Genomic DNA, 20494 nt, shown 5'->3' with positions numbered 1-20494 from the left:
CGGAATTTTATTTCATTCTTTTCGGAGTCCATTAGAGCTCTCCCGGTGGCAAGAAATGGCCTTCCCAAGATAATTAGAACTTCTTTGTCAACTGCACAATCAACGATGACAAAATCTGCCGGTAACAAGAATTCCCCCACTTTAACAAGGATGTCATCAACAACCCCTACCGGTCTTTTGATGGTTCTATCGGCCAATTTGAGACACATGCTCGTTGGTCTAGGTGTTCCCAAACCGGATTCCTTGTAGATGGCTAGTGGCAACAAATTAATACTAGCCCCATTGTCACATAAAGCACGAGCAAAATCATGATGACCGATGGTGCAAGGGATAGTGAAAGCCCCGGGATCTCTCTTCTTCTCAACCTTTGATTAAGAAATAATAGCGCTCACACGGTGGGTGAGTCCCACCGTATCATGCTTGATTGGTCCTTTCTTCGTCAACAAATCTTTCAAGTATTTTGCAAATCCTGGCATTTCTTAGAAATGGGATATTCGTTGACCACCCTTTCAATTGGTCGTAGAAGCGTTGGCACTTGGCATCCTCCGTTCTTTTGATCAATCTTTGTGGGAACGGGGGAGGAGATTTATATGTTTGAGTCAAGGGTTTTATTGCCCCCGTGACCTTGCTCTTTTGGGTGGTACCACCGGTAGCTTTTTCAAAACTTGGCTCCTCGTCACCCTTGAGAACAGTAGGGTGTGCCTCCTTCTCTTTCTTAACAATAATAGGCATTTCAATTGGAGCCTCCATTTCTTCTTCAATTTCGTTCTCAATAACCTCATCAACAATCGGCTCGACAATGATAGGTTCAACCACTCTCTGATTCACTGTATTAAGGATCCTTCCACTTCTAGTAGAGATAGCTTTGCATGAGGCAATGTGATCACCTCCACTACCCTTGGGGTTCGGAATTGTGTCGCTAGGAAGGCCCCCTCTTTGTGGTGGATGTTCCTCACGAGAAAGATCTCGTATTTGTGACTCAAGTTTATGAATCGAAGCGGTGTGAGAGCCTACCACTTCGGTAAAATTTTCCATCTTCTTGTCACTCTTATGCTGGTTGTCCAATATCTTTTCAAGCATAGATTCCATTCGAGAGGTCCCTTGATCATTGGAAGGACCCTCTCGCCAATTTTGAGAGTTAGAAGTACGGCCCTTTGGTGGAACATAGGCATTGGAATTTCGATTACCATAATTGTTGTTGTAATCCCTCCTGTCCGAACCACCATATTCATTTCAGCCATATTGATTGCTTTGTTGTTAGGGTATCCATTGCTTTTGATAACCCCCTTGAGAGTGATCGATATAATTAGCATCCTCACGTTGTGGCTGCCCCTCTAGATAAGTTTCCTCCGAGACTTGATACATTCTGGGAGCATAAGATGGCATCTCTTCGACAACATTCACACTTTTAGCTTCTTTCTCCGCAAGCCTCTTTGATAACAAATCCACGGTGGTTTGTAATTGAGCAAAAGCATGATCTCGCTCATGATTCTCTTTGGCCACCGCGACAACAGAGAGACTACCATATGACAGGATTTCACTATCACTTGAGTGGCAAGCTTGATTGTGGGTGGTGAGCTTATCCAGCAACCTGGTGATGCTAACAAATGATTTGTCCATGAAGCATCCCCCAGCTGCAGTGTTGACAGCAATTTGATTCATTGTATCTAACCCCTTGTAGAACTTCTCGGTGAGAATAGCATCCGTAAACCCATGAGATGGAGATTGAGCTAGATAGTACTTGAAACGCTCCCATGCCGAATATAATTGTTCCCCCGGAAGTTGTTTGAACTCAAAGATGTTATCCCGAATCTCAGCCTTTTTGCTTGGTGGGAACCACTTCTTCAAAAATGTATTGGCTAACTCGCTCTAGGTATGAATAGAATTGCTGGGGAGCTTTTCATACCATTCTCTTGCTTGGCCAGCCAAGGAATATTTAAAGACGCGTAACCGAAGTGCATCAGCAGAAACAACACCTTGGGATTGTTGAGCACACACATGCAAGAAGTTCTTCAAATGTCGGAGTGGACAATCCTCCAAAGAATTTCGGAAATAACATTCAAGTTTCAGCAGCTGATAGATAGAACTATCAATTTTGAAAGTAGCATTTCCAGTTCTAGGAGGAACCACAGCAGAAGCATAATCAGCTTCATTGATGAATTCCGCAAATATATTCTCATCCTCATCCTCTTCTGGTGCAAGTGGGTTCACTTGGAGTCCACCTTGGTTTCCTTGATTCCGATTCTGTCTTCTTTCCATGTTCACCTAGTTCACCACATAAGCAAACAAGCTGTGATGGAATAGAAAAAGTTTTAAAGAAGAGTACACAACAATCAATAATTTCAAAACCGTATTCCTCGGCAACGGCGCCAAAATTTGATACGCTCAAATTACACCTATTAATGGCGTAAAGTGGACGTTGTCAAATATAGTAACCCAAACAAGTTTGGGGTCGAATCCCACAGGTAATATGGAGAGAAAAGGGTACTAATTGTATGTGATACTAGTCTTTAAAAGCTTTAATCCTATTCCGCATAGTTTGAAAAGAGATTTGGTTTGTATTCGCTATTTTGAAGTATTTGGAATTTGTTTGGATTGGGAGAACCTGTCACGACCCGACTCGGGGCCGCGACGAGCACCCGGTGCCACCCGAGCACCCTCTTAGCTTACTCTTATACTTACATCTAGGTGAGCCACATAATTATACATGCATTTCCATTCATTCGTCAACTAGTCCCATTTGGACAACAACCCATTTATATCATCACAGACATCTATGCCACATCAATGTACATGGGACCACGTGGCCAACAAATGATATACAAAACATAGGCTGACAAGGCCAAACACATCTACCCACACAAACACATCTTCCCATACAAACACATCTATCCATAATTATATACACAAAATAATGAGTACCCAAAAGATATGGCTCCGAAGGAAATGGAGCTCTCTATGTAATCTCCGAATAGGCAGCTATGGATCAGGCCTGTCTCCCTGTGCACCTGCGGGCATGACGCAACGTCCACAAACAAAAGGACGTCAGTACGAAGAATGTACTGAGTATGTAAAGCATAAGCAACATCAATAAATAAGCATCATGAACAACATATGAAATAACATAGGAGGGGGGAGACAATAATATCATCGTCATAGCGCTTACCTGCCTTTCGTAGGACTTTCCATTTTTCATACGTATTTGTACACCTACGTCATCATCCGTATTCCATAATAGTACTCGTACCATACTTGTGCTCATATTCGTATACATGTCCTTATTCGCATTCATATACATAGTCTTTTCACATTCATATTCATATTATATACATAGCCATACTCTCATATACATATATAGCGTGCCCGACCATAAGGTTCAGTGTTTCATACGTACTTGGCCAACCAAGGCTCGATGTTATTTCTACCTGGCCCTACGAAGGCTTCAGGGTTATCCATACCATCTGCAGAGGTGTGCGCGCGTTACGTAATCGTATACATACTTTATACATAATCATATACATATATCCTGCCCGGCGTTATAAGCTCGGGGTACCATTATAGCCCTTCACAGGAAAATATAAGTATAATAGCCCGTAGGCACCGTTGGCATCATTATTATTATTATCGTCATCACTATCATCATCATTATTGCTACATCCATATCTTAGGCTTACTCGTCATATGAGGGGCGTAGTACAACCGTAGTACATGTTAAGGATCGTGAGCTTATGAGCTCGGAATGTCAATCACTTGAATACAACATACTCATATAGAGGAATTAGAAATTTGGCCAAGAACCATGCCTAGTCATTCACATCATCCACATTATCTAGATTTCTCAATTTGCTTCTAATTCTCCCATATTTATGGTCATGACCTCCAACTTCGTCCATTCGTCTAAAGTGTCGAGTTCATGATCTTAGTACCATTTATAATACATTCATATCGTAACACAACAACATTCATAATTCAATTCAAACTATTCCTCAAAATGTCACTATTCACCATTCATGACCTAGTTGACCACATTTTCTACTATCCATGTATTTTAATTCTCCAATACCTTAAACATCTTGTAAAAATGATGAATCTTAACTTAGAAGTTGTAGGAACAAGTTTTGGTTGATAATACCCCACTTTGAGCCAAACCCTAGTTTTTCTCCATTTGCATTTCTTGACTTGAATGGTATTTAATGGCTTGCTTACACTTGATTCACTTGTTTATGTTGTTGGGGACTTATAATCCTTGAAAAATTATGAAATAAATGTAGAGAGATGATTCTAGAGAGAAGTGGTGTAATGTGGAAATGAAATAAAACAAGTCTTGATCCTCATATTTAATGAATTGAAAAATCTGTGTTGGGTGAACAGTGGTCGTCCATGGAGGTTTACGGTCCGTATTTCAGTTTATGGACTGTCCCTCGTGGTCGTCTTTAAGCTTAAGCAGAACCAGAAACTTAAGGCTGCATGCATGGTGATTTACGACCATGGTTTACGAGCCGTACATCACTTTACGGTCCGTAAACCTGGTCGTATTTTACCATTTCTCGGCTGGGTAGAAAGCTGAAGCTTTTGCATGGCAGTTTACGACTGCCAGTTTACGGACCATATAGCAATTTACGGTCCGTATTTTGCAATTTATGACCACTGGGCAGTTGCAATTCTGCAACTTCCCATATTTCTTAGACTTCTCTTTTTAATCACCCCGTCCATGCACATGCATTGCTCACCTTGTAACTCATCTTAACTTAGCCAACTTCCTCGTCTCACATCGGATACTTTCGAAATCTCGACTAAGGTCATCAAACGTCGTTTCTTGCTCATGGACATCATGCACTCATATTCATCACTAGTTCATTCTCTTGCGTACCAACGGAAAATTTTCCGAGGTGTAACATTCTCCCCCCCTTAAGAACATTCGTCCTCGAATGTTAAAGTCTTCGGGGATTCTATAAAAATTTCGCCGGAGTTTCCCCTACATTATGGCACTGCCATCCTGCCACAACAGCCCATAATATCGATGCCACACAGGGCCACTACATAATAACATAAAAATTGGCCACACACGACCCAAAAGCATAAAAGGAAAACATGCATACCTTATGATCTCGACGTCTCATTTTGTACTTCTTCCAAGGGCTGAAATAGATGTGGGTATTCGGATCGCATACTCTCTTCTGCTTCCCACGGCATTTCCTCTCGATTGTTGTTCCTCCATAAGACCTTAACTGAGGCCACTTCTTTGTTTCTATGTCTCCGTACTTGCCTATCTAGTATGGCAATGGGTATCTCTTCATAAGTCAATTTCTCTGTTACTTGCACATCATTCACTGGGACGATCCTAGTAGGATCTCCAACACATTTCCGAAGCATCGAAACATGAAATTCTGGATGAACTGACTCCAAGTCTGGAGGTAGATTTAACTCATAGGCCACTTTGCCTATCTTGCGTACAATTTCGTATGGCCCAATATACCGGGGACTGAGCTTCCCTTTTTTGCCAAATCTCATTATGCCTTTCGTCGGTGACACTTTCAAGAATACCCAATCTTTCACTTCGAACTCTAAGTCTCTTCGACGATTATCCGCATAGGACTTTTGACGACTTTGAGCTGCTAACAACCGATCTTGTATGAGCTTGACTTTTTCTATGGCTTGCTGGACCAAATCTAGCCCTATCAACTTGGCCTCTCCAGTTTCAAACCACCCAATCGGGGATCTACACTTTTGCCCATATAAATCCTCATACGGTGCCATTTGAATGCTAGAATGATAACTATTATTGTAAGCAAATTCAATGAGTGGCAAATGATCATCCCAATTTCCTCCAAAATCTAACATACATGCTCGCAACATATCTTCAAGAGTCTGAATGGTACGTTCATCTTGCCCATCGGTCTGGGGGTGAAATGTCGTGCTAAGGCGCACTTGGGTCCCTAAACCCTCTTGGAAAGACCTCCAAAACTTGGCTGTAAACTGAGTCCCTCTATGGAATGCCATGGAGTCTCACTATCTCTATAAGATAAAGCTTGGCATAATCTTCTGCCATGTAGGTCGTTCTGACCGGTAAGAAATGCGCTGACTTTGTGAGTCTATCCACGATCACCCATATGGAATCATACTTACGTCGAGAACGGGGTAACCCTGTAATGAAATCCATATTAATCACTTCCCACTTCCAAGTTGGGATTTCTATAGCTTGCAATAATCCACCTGGCTTTTGGTGTTCAATCTTCACTTGTTGGCAATTAGGACACTGAGCTACGAATTCCGCTATATCTTTCTTCATTCCATTCCACCAGTATATAGACTTAAGATCATGATACATTTTCGTCGCTCCGGGGTGTACGAAGTAACGGGAACAATGAGCTTCCCTCAATATTTGGTGACGTAGACCTACCACATCGGGAACACATAACCTGCCTCGACATCGGAGAACTCCGTCTTCCGAAATATCAAATGATGACTCCTCCTTCTGAGGGAGTGTATCTCTGTACTGCATTAGCATGGGATCCTCATATTGTCGCTCTTTTACTTCTGCTACTAGCGATGAAACTGCTGAATCCTGAATAGTAGCTCCGCTGCTACCTGAGTCCACTACTCGGACTCCTAGGCTCGCTAACTGTTGAAGCTCACGGGACATGTCTTTCTTTTCTGGTCGTACATCACTTAGACTTCCCATGGATCTGCGGCTAAGAGCATCAGCCACAACGTTAGCCTTTTCGGGGTGATAAAAGATATCAACATCGTAATCCTTTAGCAACTCCAACCATCGTCGTTGTCGCAAATTCAACTCTTTCTGCTTGAAGATATACTGAAGGCTCTTATGATCTGTATAAACATCCACATGGACACCATATAAATAATGTCGCCATATCTTTAATGCATGGACCACTGCGGCTAATTCTAAATCATGGGTTGGATAGTTCTGTTCATGTTTCCGTAATTGTCTAGAAGCATACGCAATCACCATACCATTTTGCATCAATACACAGCCTAGCCCGACGCTTGAAGCATCACAATAAACAACATATCCTTCCAATCCCTCTGGAAGTGTCAGAACTGGGGCAGAAGTCAATCGACCCTTTAACTCTTGGAAGCTACGTTCGCAAGTGTCTGTCCATTGAAACTTGGCTGACTTCTGAGTCAACTTTGTAAGCGGTGCAGAAATAGAAGAGAAACCCTCAACAAATCTTCTGTAATAACCTGCTAAGCCCAAAAAGGTACGAACCTCCGTAGGGGTTGTGGGCCTTGGCCAAGTCTTCACTGCCTCAATCTTTTGGCCATCCACTCGAATACCGTCAGCTGCAACAATGTGGCCAAGAAATGCCACTAAGTTCAACCAAAAATCACATTTGGAAAACTTCGCGAATAACTCTCGAGTTCGAAGAACTCCAAGGATAATACTCAAGTGATCCGCATGTTCAGCCTCGGATCTAGAATACACTAGGATATCATCGATGAATACAATCATGAATAGATCCAGAAAGGCCTGAATACATTGTTCATTAAGTCAATAAACACTGCCGGTGCATTAGTTAACCCAAACGACATTACTCGGAACTCGAAATGGCCATATCTTGTTCTAAAAGCTGTCTTAGGGATATCTTTCTCCCTAACTCTTACTTAGTGATACCCAGACCTCAAATCGATCTTTGAAAACCACTTGGCACCTTGCAATTGATCAAATAGATCATCAATCCTCGGAAGAGGATATTTGTTCTTAATCGTCACCTTATTTAATTGTCGATAATCAATGCACATTCTCAAGGAGCCATCCTTCTTTCGGACAAACAATACAGGTGCTCCCCACGGGGATGAACTGGCCCTAATGAAGCCTTTATCAAGCAAGTCTTTCAATTGCTCCTTCAACTCTTTCAGTTCTGCGGGTGCCATTCTATAGGGAGGAATCGATATGGGTTTAGTGTCTGGCAACACATCAATCGCAAAATCAATCTCCCGCTCGGGAGGAAGGCCTGGAAGCTCTTCCGGGAACACATCCGGAAATTCATTCACTACCGGAACTGACTGAAGAGTCGGCGACTCAGCTCCAACATCTTGAACTCGCACTAAGTGATAGATACACCCTTTCGTGATCATCTTCCTTGCCTTCAGATAGGAAATAAACCTACCTTTTGGTGACGCCGTATTTCCTTTCCATTCTAAAACTGGTTCTCCCGGAAACTGGAAGCGAACCATTTTCATTCTACAATCGACATTGGCGTAGCAAGAAGCCAACCAATCCATGCCCATAATGACATCAAAATCTACCATCTTTAGTTCATGCAAGTCAGCTATAGTACGACGGTCACATATCACGACTACACAATCTCTATACACTCGGCTATCTATCACCTATTCACCAACGGGCATAGACACCTCAAAAGGTTTGATTGACTCCGGCTCGACTATAAATCGGCCCGCAATATATGGAGTAACATAAGACAATGTGGAGCCCGGATCAATCAAAGCATATACATCATGAGAGAATACCGATAATATAAATGTGACCACGTCAGGAGAAGACTCAGATCTTGGCGTCCAGCCAAAGCATAAATACGGTGCTGAGAACCGCTAGTACTGGGAGCTCTGCCTATACCTCTACCATGGCCGACTGGCGCATCTGAACCTGGCCCCGTAGGGCGTACAGATGCCGAAGATCCGGCTACTGACCCTGATGGCTGGGTCCTACCTCTACCATGCACTAAGGGGCAATTACGCATAATATGGCACGGTCGACCACATGAATAGCAAACATCTGAACCCAATCGGCACTGACCCCAATGCGACTTCCCACACTGGGAACATCATGGCACAGGCGGCCTTGACTGGCCTGAATCACCTCTGAACTGGGACCCTGAATAACTATGACTCGGCCCTGAATGAACAGATCTATCAAGGCCTTGGCCTGAAAACCTTGGAGGTGGACTGGTCATGGAATAGCCCGAATGGCTGGGAAACTGCTTCCTATGTCCGCCTCTGGACTCGCCCCTCGAACCCTAAGGTCTAGCCCTCTTGTTATGCCCCCTATCTTGCTCCCGTTCATTTCTCCGCTGCTGTAAGTGTTCCTCTAATTCCTGAGCATGTGCCTGAATGCGTGCAATATCCATGCCATCCTGAAGGGACGCAGTCAAGCATTTATCCATCAAGTGTGGCCCTAGGCCTTTCACCAATCGGTGCACCCGATCGCCCATATCCGCTACCATGGCCGAAGCATACCTAGCCAAGGAGTTAAAGCGGAGACTATACTCTGTAGCACTCATGTTACCTTGCCTCAAATTCAAGAATTTATCGGCCCTAGCTCGCCGAACTTCTGGAGGCATGTAATGACGGAGAAAAGCATCGACAAACTCTTGCCATACCGGCGGAGGTGCATTGGCTCCCCGTGAAGCCATCCAAACCGTATACCACTGGATTGAGACGTCCCTCAATCTATACGACGCTAGCTCCACCGACTCGGTGTCTGAAGCATGTATCAATCGGAGCGTCCTTAACATACCGTCAATGAAGTCCTGAGGATTCTCCTCCGGTTTCGACCCAAAGAATTCCGGGGGTTTCAAAGGAATGAAGTCACTGGCCCTTGCACTAACAGCCCTGTCACCTTGCCCTGCGCTTGGCCTCTGAGTCTGGGCCGCAACCAACTGAGTCAACCAATTAATGGCCTCTCTCACATCTTGGCCCGAAGCATTCGGTGGAAGAACTGGAGCTGGGGCTGAGGCTCCCACGTGCTCCTCGGTAATAGGCACTGTCTGGGAGGACTAATATTGAGCCGCACTCTGGGACTCATCTTCCTCTACTACCGGTGGTGGTGCTCTTTCAGCCCACTTTTCTGCCACCGTCTTGCCCTTTTGGGCTGCTGTAGCCTTTTTCTTTTTAGGCATCTCTGAAATACACAACACACGATTTAGGAGCAAGAATTTCCTACATCATAGCTCTATCGCACGATTCTTATGAAGAAAGAAGGTCATATATTCCTAAAATGTCCGCAGCTTCTTGTTTATAAGTGTGGCGCGCAACACACCCATAACCAAGACTCTACTAGACACGGCTTGTAGACACATCCTAGGACTGAACCTGGCTCTGATACCACTTTTGTCACGACCCGACTCGGGGCCGCGACGAGCACCCGGTGCTAACCCACCCGAGCACCCTCTTAGCTTACTCTTATACTTACATCTAGGTGAGCCACATAATTATACATGCATTTCCATTCATTCGTCAACTAGTCCCATTTGGACAACAACCCATTTATATCATCACAGGCATCTATGCCACATCAATGTACATGGGCCCACGTGGCCGACAAAATGATCTACAAAACATAGGCCGACAAGGCCAAACACATCTACCCACACAAACACATCTATCCATAATTATATACACAAAAGAATGAGTACCCAAAAGATATGGCTCCGAAGGAAATGGAGCTCTCTATGTAATCTCCGAATAGGTAGCTATGGATCAGTCCTGTCTCCCTGTGCACCTGCGGGCATGACGCAGCGTCCACAAACAAAAGGATGTCAGTACGAAGAATGTACTGAGTATGTAAAGCATAAGCAACATCAATAAATAAGCATTTGTACATTTTTCATACGTATTTGTCATAGCGGGGAGACAATAATATCATTGTCATAGCGCTTACTAGCCTTTCGTAGGAATTTTCATTTTTCATACGTATTTGTACACCTACGTCATCATCCGTATTCCATAATAGTACTCGTACCATACTTGTGCTCATATTCGTATACATGTCCTTATTCACATTCATATACATAATCTTTTCACATTCATATTCATATTATATACATAGCCATACTCTCATATACATATATAGCGTGCCCGGCCATAAGGTTCGGTGTTTCATACGTACTTGGCCAACCAAGGCTCGATGTTATTTCTACCTGGCCCTACCAAGGCTTCAGGGTTATCCGTACCATCTGCAGAGGTGTGCGCTCGTTACGTAATCGTATACATACTTTATACATAATCATATACATATATCCTACCCGGCGTTATAAGCTCGGGGTACCATTATAGCCCTTCATAGGAAAATATATGTATAATAGCCCGTAGGCACCGTTGGCATCATTATTATTATTATCGTCATCACTATCATCATCATTATTGCTACATCCATATCTTAGGCTTACTCGTCATATGAGGGGCATAGTACAACCGTAGTACATATTAAGGATCGTGAGCTTATGAGCTCGGAATGTCAATCACTAGAATACAACATACTCATATAGAGGAATTCAAAATTTGGCCAAGAACCATGCCTTATGAAAGAAGGGTTAGCCTTACATACCTTCTCGTCGGACTATTCTACACTTGCACGTTTCCTTCCAATGCTAGCGTCTATACCTTCATTAATATCATAACAATGGCCATTAGTCATTCACATCATCCACATTATCTAGATTTCTCAATTTGCTTCTAATTCTCCCATATTTATGGTCATGACCTCCAACTTCATCCATTCGTCTAAAGTGACAAGTTCATGATCTTATTACCATTTATAATACATTCATATCGTAACACAACAACATTCATAATTCAATTCAAACTATTCCTCAAAATATCACTATTCACCATTTCATGACCTAGTTGACCACATTTTCTACAATCCATGTATTTTAATTCTCCAATACCTTAAACATCTTGTAAAAATGATGAATCTTACCTTAGAAGTTGTAGGAACAAGCTTTGGTTGATAATACCCCACTTGGAGCCAAATCCTAGTTTTTCTCCATTTGCATTTCTTGACTTGAATGGTATTTAATGGCTTGCTTACACTTGATTCACTTGTTTATGTTGTTGGGGACTTATAATCCTTGAAAAATTATGAAATAAATGTAGAGAGATGATTCTAGAGAGAAGTGGTGTAATGTGGAAATGAAATAAAACTAGTCTTGATCCTCATATTTAATGAAATGAAAAATCTGTGCTGGGTGAACAGTGGTCGTCCATGGAGGTTTATGGTCCGTATTTCAGTTTACGGACCGTCCTTCGTGGTCGTCTTTAAGCTTAAGCAGAACCAGAAACTTAAGGCTGCATGCATGGTGATTTACGACCATGGTTTACGGGCCGTAAATCACTTTACGGTCCGTAAACCTGGTCGTATTTTACCATTCCTCGGCTGGGTAGAAAGCTGAAGCTTTTGCATGGAAGTTTACGAGTGCCAGTTTATGGACCGTATAGAAATTTACGGTTCGTATTTTGCAATTTACGACCATTGGGCAGTTGCAATTCTGCAACTTCCCATATTTCTTAGACTTCTCATTTTAATCACCCCCGTCTATACACATGCATTGTTCACCTTGTATCTCATCTTAACTTAGCCAACTTCCTCGTCTCACATCGGATACTTTCGAAATCTCGCCTAAGGTCATCAAACGTCGTTTCTTGCTCATGGACATCATGCACTCATATTCATCACTAGTTCATTCTCTTGCGTACCAACAAAAAATTTTCCGAGGTGTAACAGAACCAAAGTTGTGTCCCCGCGATGATTAGATGTTATGCTATGGGTGTCAATATGATATATTTATAATGGGTCGGGGTTTTGTATGCACTTAATCTCTAATGCACTTTCTAATATTTTCCAATAGTTAGAAAGTATTTATTTTCATGATTTTCCCAAATGCTGAAAAGTTGTAAATAAGATTGATTAAATATGCCAAGTAGAACTCATCTTATCCCTAAGCGAGTTCATTAAATAAGGGTTAGCACCCCGAGTCCTTGTTATATTATTTCAAATCACACCCTAGTTCATCTTTCCAAATAAACTAGGGTTTGTGCATGAGCAAGTGTTTGCAACCACTAACGAACAATGAATGCGAGAAATATAAAACACATCACAACCCATTATATATATATACAATATTAGACACCCATTGCATAGCACCCATCATTTGGGTCCACAACTTTGATTAAAGAAACTACTCACACATTATGGTCTCAAAAGTAGTAAGCAATAAATGTGACATAAAGCTTACAATGTGTGATAAAGATGATGAAAAATGAAATCTTGTTGTCTTCACTAAGCTCTAAAAGGGGAGTATTCAATGCTCACCCACCAATGGAACTTTGTTCACGTGGTTAAAATTAAAATTGGCTGCCAAAATAAAACCTAAAATGTTCTTTAAATAGGCTCCATAAAACGCACAACAGCGACTGACAAAATTGCCCCCAATAGATAGATTGACGGACCGTTGATCGTTCGACGATCCGTCGATTTCTCCGTCCTTTGTACCTTCAGCAATGTGTTCCATTCGTCGGTGTCGTCGACCAGTTCGCGCTCCGTCGAGTATTCCGTCTTTCTCTCTTCTTATTGATAGATCCTGATTGACGACACAAACGACGAAGCGTCGATCAGTTCGACGCTTCGTCGATGTCTCCGTCCTTTGTCGTCTTCAACTTTGTCATCACTGGAAAATCAAGCTTATCGACGCTTCGAAGGACAGTCCGTCGAATGGAACATACTAGTCTTTAAAGGCTTTAATCCTATTCCCCGGCAATGGTGCCAAAATTTGATACGCTCAAATTACACCTATTAATGGCGTAAAGCGGACGTTGTCAAATATAGTAACCCAAACAAGGTTGGGGTCGAATCCCACAGGTAATATGGAGAGAAAAGGGTACTAATTGTATACGATACTAGTCTTTAAAGGCTTTAATCCTATTCCGCATAGTTTGAAAAGAGATTTGGTTTGTATTCGCTATTTTGAAGTATTTAAAATTTGTTTGGATTGGGAGAACCAAAGTTGGGTCCCCGAGATGATTAGATGTTATGCTATGGGTGTCAATATGATATATTTCTAATGGGTCGGGGTTTTGTATGCACTTTCTAATATTTTCCAATAGTTAGAAAGTATTTCTTTTTATGATTTTCCTAAATGCAGAAAATTTGTAAATAAGATTGATTAACTATGCCAAGTAGAACTCATCTTATCCCTAAGCGAGTTCATTAAATAAGGGTTAGCACCCCGAGCCCTTGTTATATTATTTCAAATCACACCCTAGTTCATCTTTCCAAATAAACTAGGGTTTGTGCATGAGCAAGTGTTTGCAACCACTAACGAACAATGAATGCGAGAAATAATAAAACACATCACAACCCATTATATATATATATATATACAATATTAGACACCCATTACATAGCACCCATCATTTGGGTCCACAACTTTGATTAAAGAAACTACTCACACATTATGGTCTCAAAAGTAGTAAGCAATAAATGAGACATAAAGCTTACAAAGTGTGATAAAGATGATGAAAAATGGAATCTTGTTTTCTTCACTAAGCTCTAAAAGGGGAGTATTCAATGCTCACCCACCAATGGAACTTTGTTCATGTGGTTAAAATTAAAATTGGCTAACTCGCTCCAGGTATGAATAGAACTGCCGGGGAATACGGTTTTGAAATTACTGATTGTTGTGTACTCTTCTTTAAAAAAAAAAAATATTCCATCACACCTTGTTTCCTGTTGTGGTGAACCAGGTGAACATGGCAGGAAGACAGAATCGGAATCAAGGAAACCAAGGTGGACTCCAAGTGAACCCACCTGCACCAGAAGAGGATGAGGATGAGAATATATTTGCAGAATTCATCAATGAAGCTGATTATGCTTCTGTTGTGGTTCCTCCTAGAACTGGAAATGCTACTTTCAAAATTTATAGTTCTATCTATCAGCTGCTGAAACTTGAAGGTTATTTCCGAAATTCTTCGGAGGATTGTCCACTCCGACATTTGAAGAACTTCTTGTATGCGTGTGCTCAAAATTCCCAAGGTGTTGTTTCTGCTGATGCACTTCGGTTACAGGTCTTTAAAAATTCCTTGGCCAGTCGATTTCTCCGTCCTTTGTACCTTCAGCAATATGTTCCATTCGACGGTGCCGTCGACCAGTTCGACGCTCTGTCGAGTATTCCGTCTTTCTCTCTTCTTGTTGACTGATCCTGATTGACGACACAAATGAAGAACCGTTGATCAGTTCGACGCTTCGTCGATGTCTCCGTCCTTTGTCGTCTTCAAATTTTTCATCACTGGAAAATCAAGCTTATCGACGCTTCGAAGGATGGTCCGTCAGCTGATCGACGGAACGTTGATTCTTCATTTCTGGCCAATTTTTCCTTTGTTCTTTGCGTTTTTGCTTTTGGGCCATTGTTTTCCTAAAACACAACAAAACATATTAACGAGAACCAGACTTAGTTGAAAACAACCAAAATTCATAGTAAAAAGGCGTCGAATGTGCCACAAATCCACGGCACATCAATTATGTATGCTTCTTAATTGCTAGGACCAATGTAGACTTGCATGTTGGGATTTCTCTTGGCATTGGGTTCTTTGATTTACCCTTTTATCAAAATTACTTGAATAGCCAAGTGTCTTTGGCGTTATTTGGATACATGTTCTTTCTAGATCCATTTGATGCTTGGTTATATCATAAAAGTGAGCCATTTAGTATATTGGTTGCATGCTTTTCTTACTTTAGGTATTATCATTGGCCTTATGATGACTATCTTTCTTGTTTTGTGAAAGGGTTTGTACCCATTCTCTTCCATATTTTGCAAGGTACGGATTCGAGGACGAATCCTTTTGAAGAAGGGGAGGATGATATGATCCTAAATGGCATAAATGACTCAAGTACGTAAACTTCTTCAAGGATTTGTGTTGGAAGCAGATTCATGGAGGATGAAGCTTTGGGAGCATTTAAATGGAGTCATTGGAGGGCCTTCAAGCTATAGGAGATAGCATGGGAGAAGAAGTCAAGGCCCAAGGCTTGCCTCTTAAAGTGGCCACAATTGCAAGCTTAGGTGATTCAAGGTCGGAAGACGGCTATTTGCGCAAAGGGATATTTGTGCAAGTGGCTACTTTGCGCAATGAGGGTTATGGTTGCAAGAAGGCCATGCATGCAAGGTTGATTAGAGAGCCATCTATGCAAGGAGGGACGTGTTTAGCCATTGAAGGCCAATCCTTGAATTGAAGACTACACTAAGAAGACTAGCCAAACAAGGCCTTTAGTTCATTAAGGGTAGCATTGTAATTGCCTATTAGTGTTCTTTACTTAGCTTGTATATATAGCTTGTCTTTCATTTCATTTACCTATATTGGATGAATTATGTGTTGAATACTCTAAGGAGTGATAATTTGTTTAGGGATAGCTTAGTTAATGGTGGATTCCATTGTTGGTTACCATTTTTCCATTGATTTCATGAAGGGTTGTTCATTTGTGGATTTCAATTGAATTTCCCTTGCCTTGATTTCAAATAGATTAGGTTCTATTGATTGAATCCGATTGGAAGGGTCTAGGTTTCATATACTTAGGTTTGTCCATAGATTCATTATCATTAGGGTCTAGTTTCTATCCCTCTATTTCTCATCCCTTTTCTTCAATTCTCATCCCCAATTTCTTGTTTATCCTTAATTTTGCATTTAGGTTTTGATTTGGTGTTTCCCCCAAATCGATTCTTTATCAAACAATCAACCTAATAGAAATCCATCCCGAATCGCCATAGTATGAATACAACTATACCTCATATTTCAGTACATAAAGTAATGGCGACGAGCCCACAAAATCAGAAGTCATACCAATCTACCTAATATCCAACCAAAACACCATGTCCGAAGACCTAATCATGCTTTCTCCCATCAATTATACACAATAAATATGTTTCGCTAATCAAAGTCTAACTAAAGTAAGCTATAACCTACCTCGAATGCAGAACATAAGCCACGTACTACTCCACACGAGCCTTCTATTTCCGAAGTGCCTCATAACGGTCAAAGTCTAACAATATGATGCTAAGTAAGCAATAAACCATGTATTTAAATAAGAACAACAATTTGGGGAAGAAGACCCACTTAATTATACCCCTTTCAATTGGTGAAACCATCATTTAATGGTGACCTTATCATAATTTCTATCTCTACAATCATTAACCTTCAACTCATGGGTTTCTAATCAATTTACCCTTTCACACAGATTTTAGGACAAAATTTCCATTTTTATTAGAACCCTAAGTCTCAACATGCAATTTCAACCATAAGAAATCAAATTTCCTTCCTAGAAAGTGATAATCTATACGCATAGATGATTAATCAACATCAAAATCAACAACCCACCAATTATTTAAGGGTTTACTAATTCTAGGGTTCTAGGATTTTCACCCACCATTGTTGGACCTTAAAATAATCATGGAACTTGAAGAATAAAGGAAAAGGAAAAAATAAAGGTGGGGACTTACCCTCCAAGGTGTTTTCACCAATGAATGGAATGAAGTTTGCCTCTTTTTCTCTTGAAAACTGACTTTGGGGTGTTGTGGGTAATGGGTAGGAGTTGGAGTATTAAAATAGGGCTTTCTACCCCCCGTTGGTCACTGCGGCTATCTCCAGACCGCTACGGTGGTCTCGCTATAGCGGCCTTATGGTCGCTAAAGCAGACCTACTGGAACAGTCCGCACTAAAATGGTCATAACTCCCTCATACAGAGACGAAATGCGATGATTCTTTTTGCTATAGCTTTGTAATTAGGATGCAGATCTAATGGTTCAAACCTCATAGAAAAAAAGGTCGTTTGATCAATTTGTAGCAGTTTCTATCCACAGACCTACGGCAAAAACATCAAATGCGAATGCGACAAAAGACAAACCCATCTGAAATTCTTCGGAACCACACCAAAACATGTGGACAAGTTCAAAATTATCATATTAACATGTTGGAAGTTTCAAAACATTGAAACAGGGTCATCCTAACCCGACGTTCACTGTGGTCAGCTCTAACTCGCTAATTTAACTAGCTTCTCCATCAATAACTCAATTTACACTCGCACCTTGCGGGAACCAACCCAATTACTTTATTAAGTCATAGATCATACGAATGGGACTCGGGGAAAGGGTCAACAAGGTTAAATGGGTAAAACACTATAACGACCAAATGGGTCATTACAGATATTGATCTGATTATTGATGTTGATTCACACATTACACGCATTCTCATCTCTCATGATATACTGTTGATACATTGTTGATACTTAAGGAAAAACTGTGATGAGCTGGGCTCATTTTGCATGAGAGTGATTTGAGAAGTCCAATATCCAATGGTTGTCCCGGAATCGTGGATTGAGTGGAGTGATGTGAGAGTTCGATGTCCGATGATTGTCCCAAAATCGTGGATTGAGTGAGTACATGGACTTCGCAGGTCCCTCATGGGTTGTGCTACTGGGACGTCGATACTTCCGTCCGGAGTACATGTGTACACAACCTTGCATTGCATTTGCATTCATACATTATTGCATTGCATTGCATTATGGCTTATATTGTGATGATCTGGTGATTTACTTGTGTTGTTGGGTTCGGATTGGATATATTAAGACTTGGCACACTTGGGTTTAGATGCTTCCACCTAGGTGATGACGTGTACTTAGTTCTGATTGTGTTTGACTTATACTTGTTGATTTATCTGCCTATCTTGCTTGATTGTTTGAATTATGTTAACTATACTTAGTCGGCCAATGATACCTACCAGTACTGTGGTTTTGTACTAACTTGTACTTGCTGCATTCTTTTATGAATGCAGAGTTCTAGGTTGGATCTGCTTCTTTCTCCCATGGCTGATAGTCTCTATCAGTACGGCTTAGAGGTTATAGGGTGAGCACGAGACGTTCGCTGCCTTGAAGACTCCTCTTATTTACATCTTACTTTCCATTATAAGACATTATAGATTTGACGTATTATTATATTTCCAGACTTGTATATTTCTCGCTAGATGCTGTTGTATTGATTAGACCAGACCCTGGGTGTATTTCCTTATTTCCGCACTTTCTCTATTTTATTATCGTCAGACTTACGTGATATATTCTCTTCCGCTTATTCAGTTATTTATTTACAATTTTATTATTGTTGGGTTGAGGGTTCGCTTACCGAGGTGAAAAAGGTAAGTGCCCGCACGACTTGGCCAAATTGGGTTGTGACATAGCAGAAGACTACATACCGTGGAGTTGGAGGACAATTGCATGGATGATATTTGCTCTTTCTTGAAGGTTCGATTCTCGGTCGCGGTAAGTATCAATTTTATATTTAATTAAAATCTATGATTATGTGTTGTTTATATTACCTTCAACTTCCATCCTGACTATTTACTTCCGCTGTTTATGCTTGTATTCCATCACTTTCCTCTATTTACAAGTAATAAATTTGAACTTGCTCTAGTTTCCAAAAGTTGCATTATAGTCTCGTACCAAATGTTCCTATAAACACAAAATTCATTGTGGTAAAATGTCAAGTACACGAAACATTCGGTTACAAGACTAATTTGCCAGATTAATCAACTGGTGACATAAATAGGAAGAAAACAACAGTACTTTCTTAGTTACCCAGCAAACCTTCCTCTGTCTTGGTTATATTATGAAGTTTAAACTAGTTTAAAATTAGAATTTTTAAATTAGGATTATACCCTCAGCCACAATTTAAGTTGCTTCTATAGAATGATTTTATTTTTTAGTTCAACCTGTCCATAATGCAACAATAACAATTTTCAAAGTAGAAAAAATTGGTCAATTGATTGCCTCCAAAACCACTTCAAATGTAGCACACCTCCATTGATCTGCTTCAGTACTGACAATAGCTTCTAGATAGCTTTTACATTCAAGCAGATCAACAGTCTCTGTAACAGATGATGAATATTCCACAAGATTTGCATATCCAGGAAGATTCCCACTATCTATATTTCCATATCTTTGTGGTGGTTTGATTACATAATTTTCTTTGATGTGTTGAGTAGATGTTGGCATTATAATCACAAACTTATTGAAGTTTTGATGATTTGACAAACAATATACCCAAGACTTAGTGAAGTAGTCGAAACATTTAGAAGAACATGTCACAGCCTGAACCATGGCTTAGGCGTAACACGAAACTCGGTGTCTAACTGCATGTGACCGAGCGAACCCATAGGTTGGCTGAATCAACATGTGATATCAAAACATACAATAATAAGGAAATAATACTAACACATGCTGATCTACTAAAAGTCTGACTGAAAAAATATTAACACATGCTGATCTACTAAAAGTCTGACTGAAAAATATATTAAATGCGAAAATACTGGTTTAAGTCTGAACATCTGAATAAATAGCCAACAAGGATAATACATAAAAGACTGCTAATATCTGACTGACTGAACTATGTCTATCAAGCCTCTATGAATACTGAAAAGATAACTATCTAAAACTGGACAGACTGAAAGCAGGATAATGCCCCGGAGGAACTGGGGCTCACTAATCAGCTGATACAAGCGGTCCTAGTTAGTTGAATCGTCAACCTGTATATCGTTACCCGCATCGCAAGATGCAGGAACCTAAGGAACAAAAGGGGCATCAACACATTTGAATTGTACTGGCATGTAAAAAAACTAAAAGAAGAATTATAAGTACTGAAACCGAAATTGAACTAAACAGGAAAGCAAGAATCTGAAGTACTCCCTGTTCTGAACG

The sequence above is a fragment of the Lycium barbarum genome, chromosome 9 (genome assembly GCF_019175385.1).
Source record: "Lycium barbarum isolate Lr01 chromosome 9, ASM1917538v2, whole genome shotgun sequence".
Lineage (NCBI taxonomy): Eukaryota > Viridiplantae > Streptophyta > Magnoliopsida > Solanales > Solanaceae > Lycium > Lycium barbarum.
The sequence above is the reverse complement of the archived record's forward strand: the minus strand, read 5'-3'. Positions refer to the sequence as shown.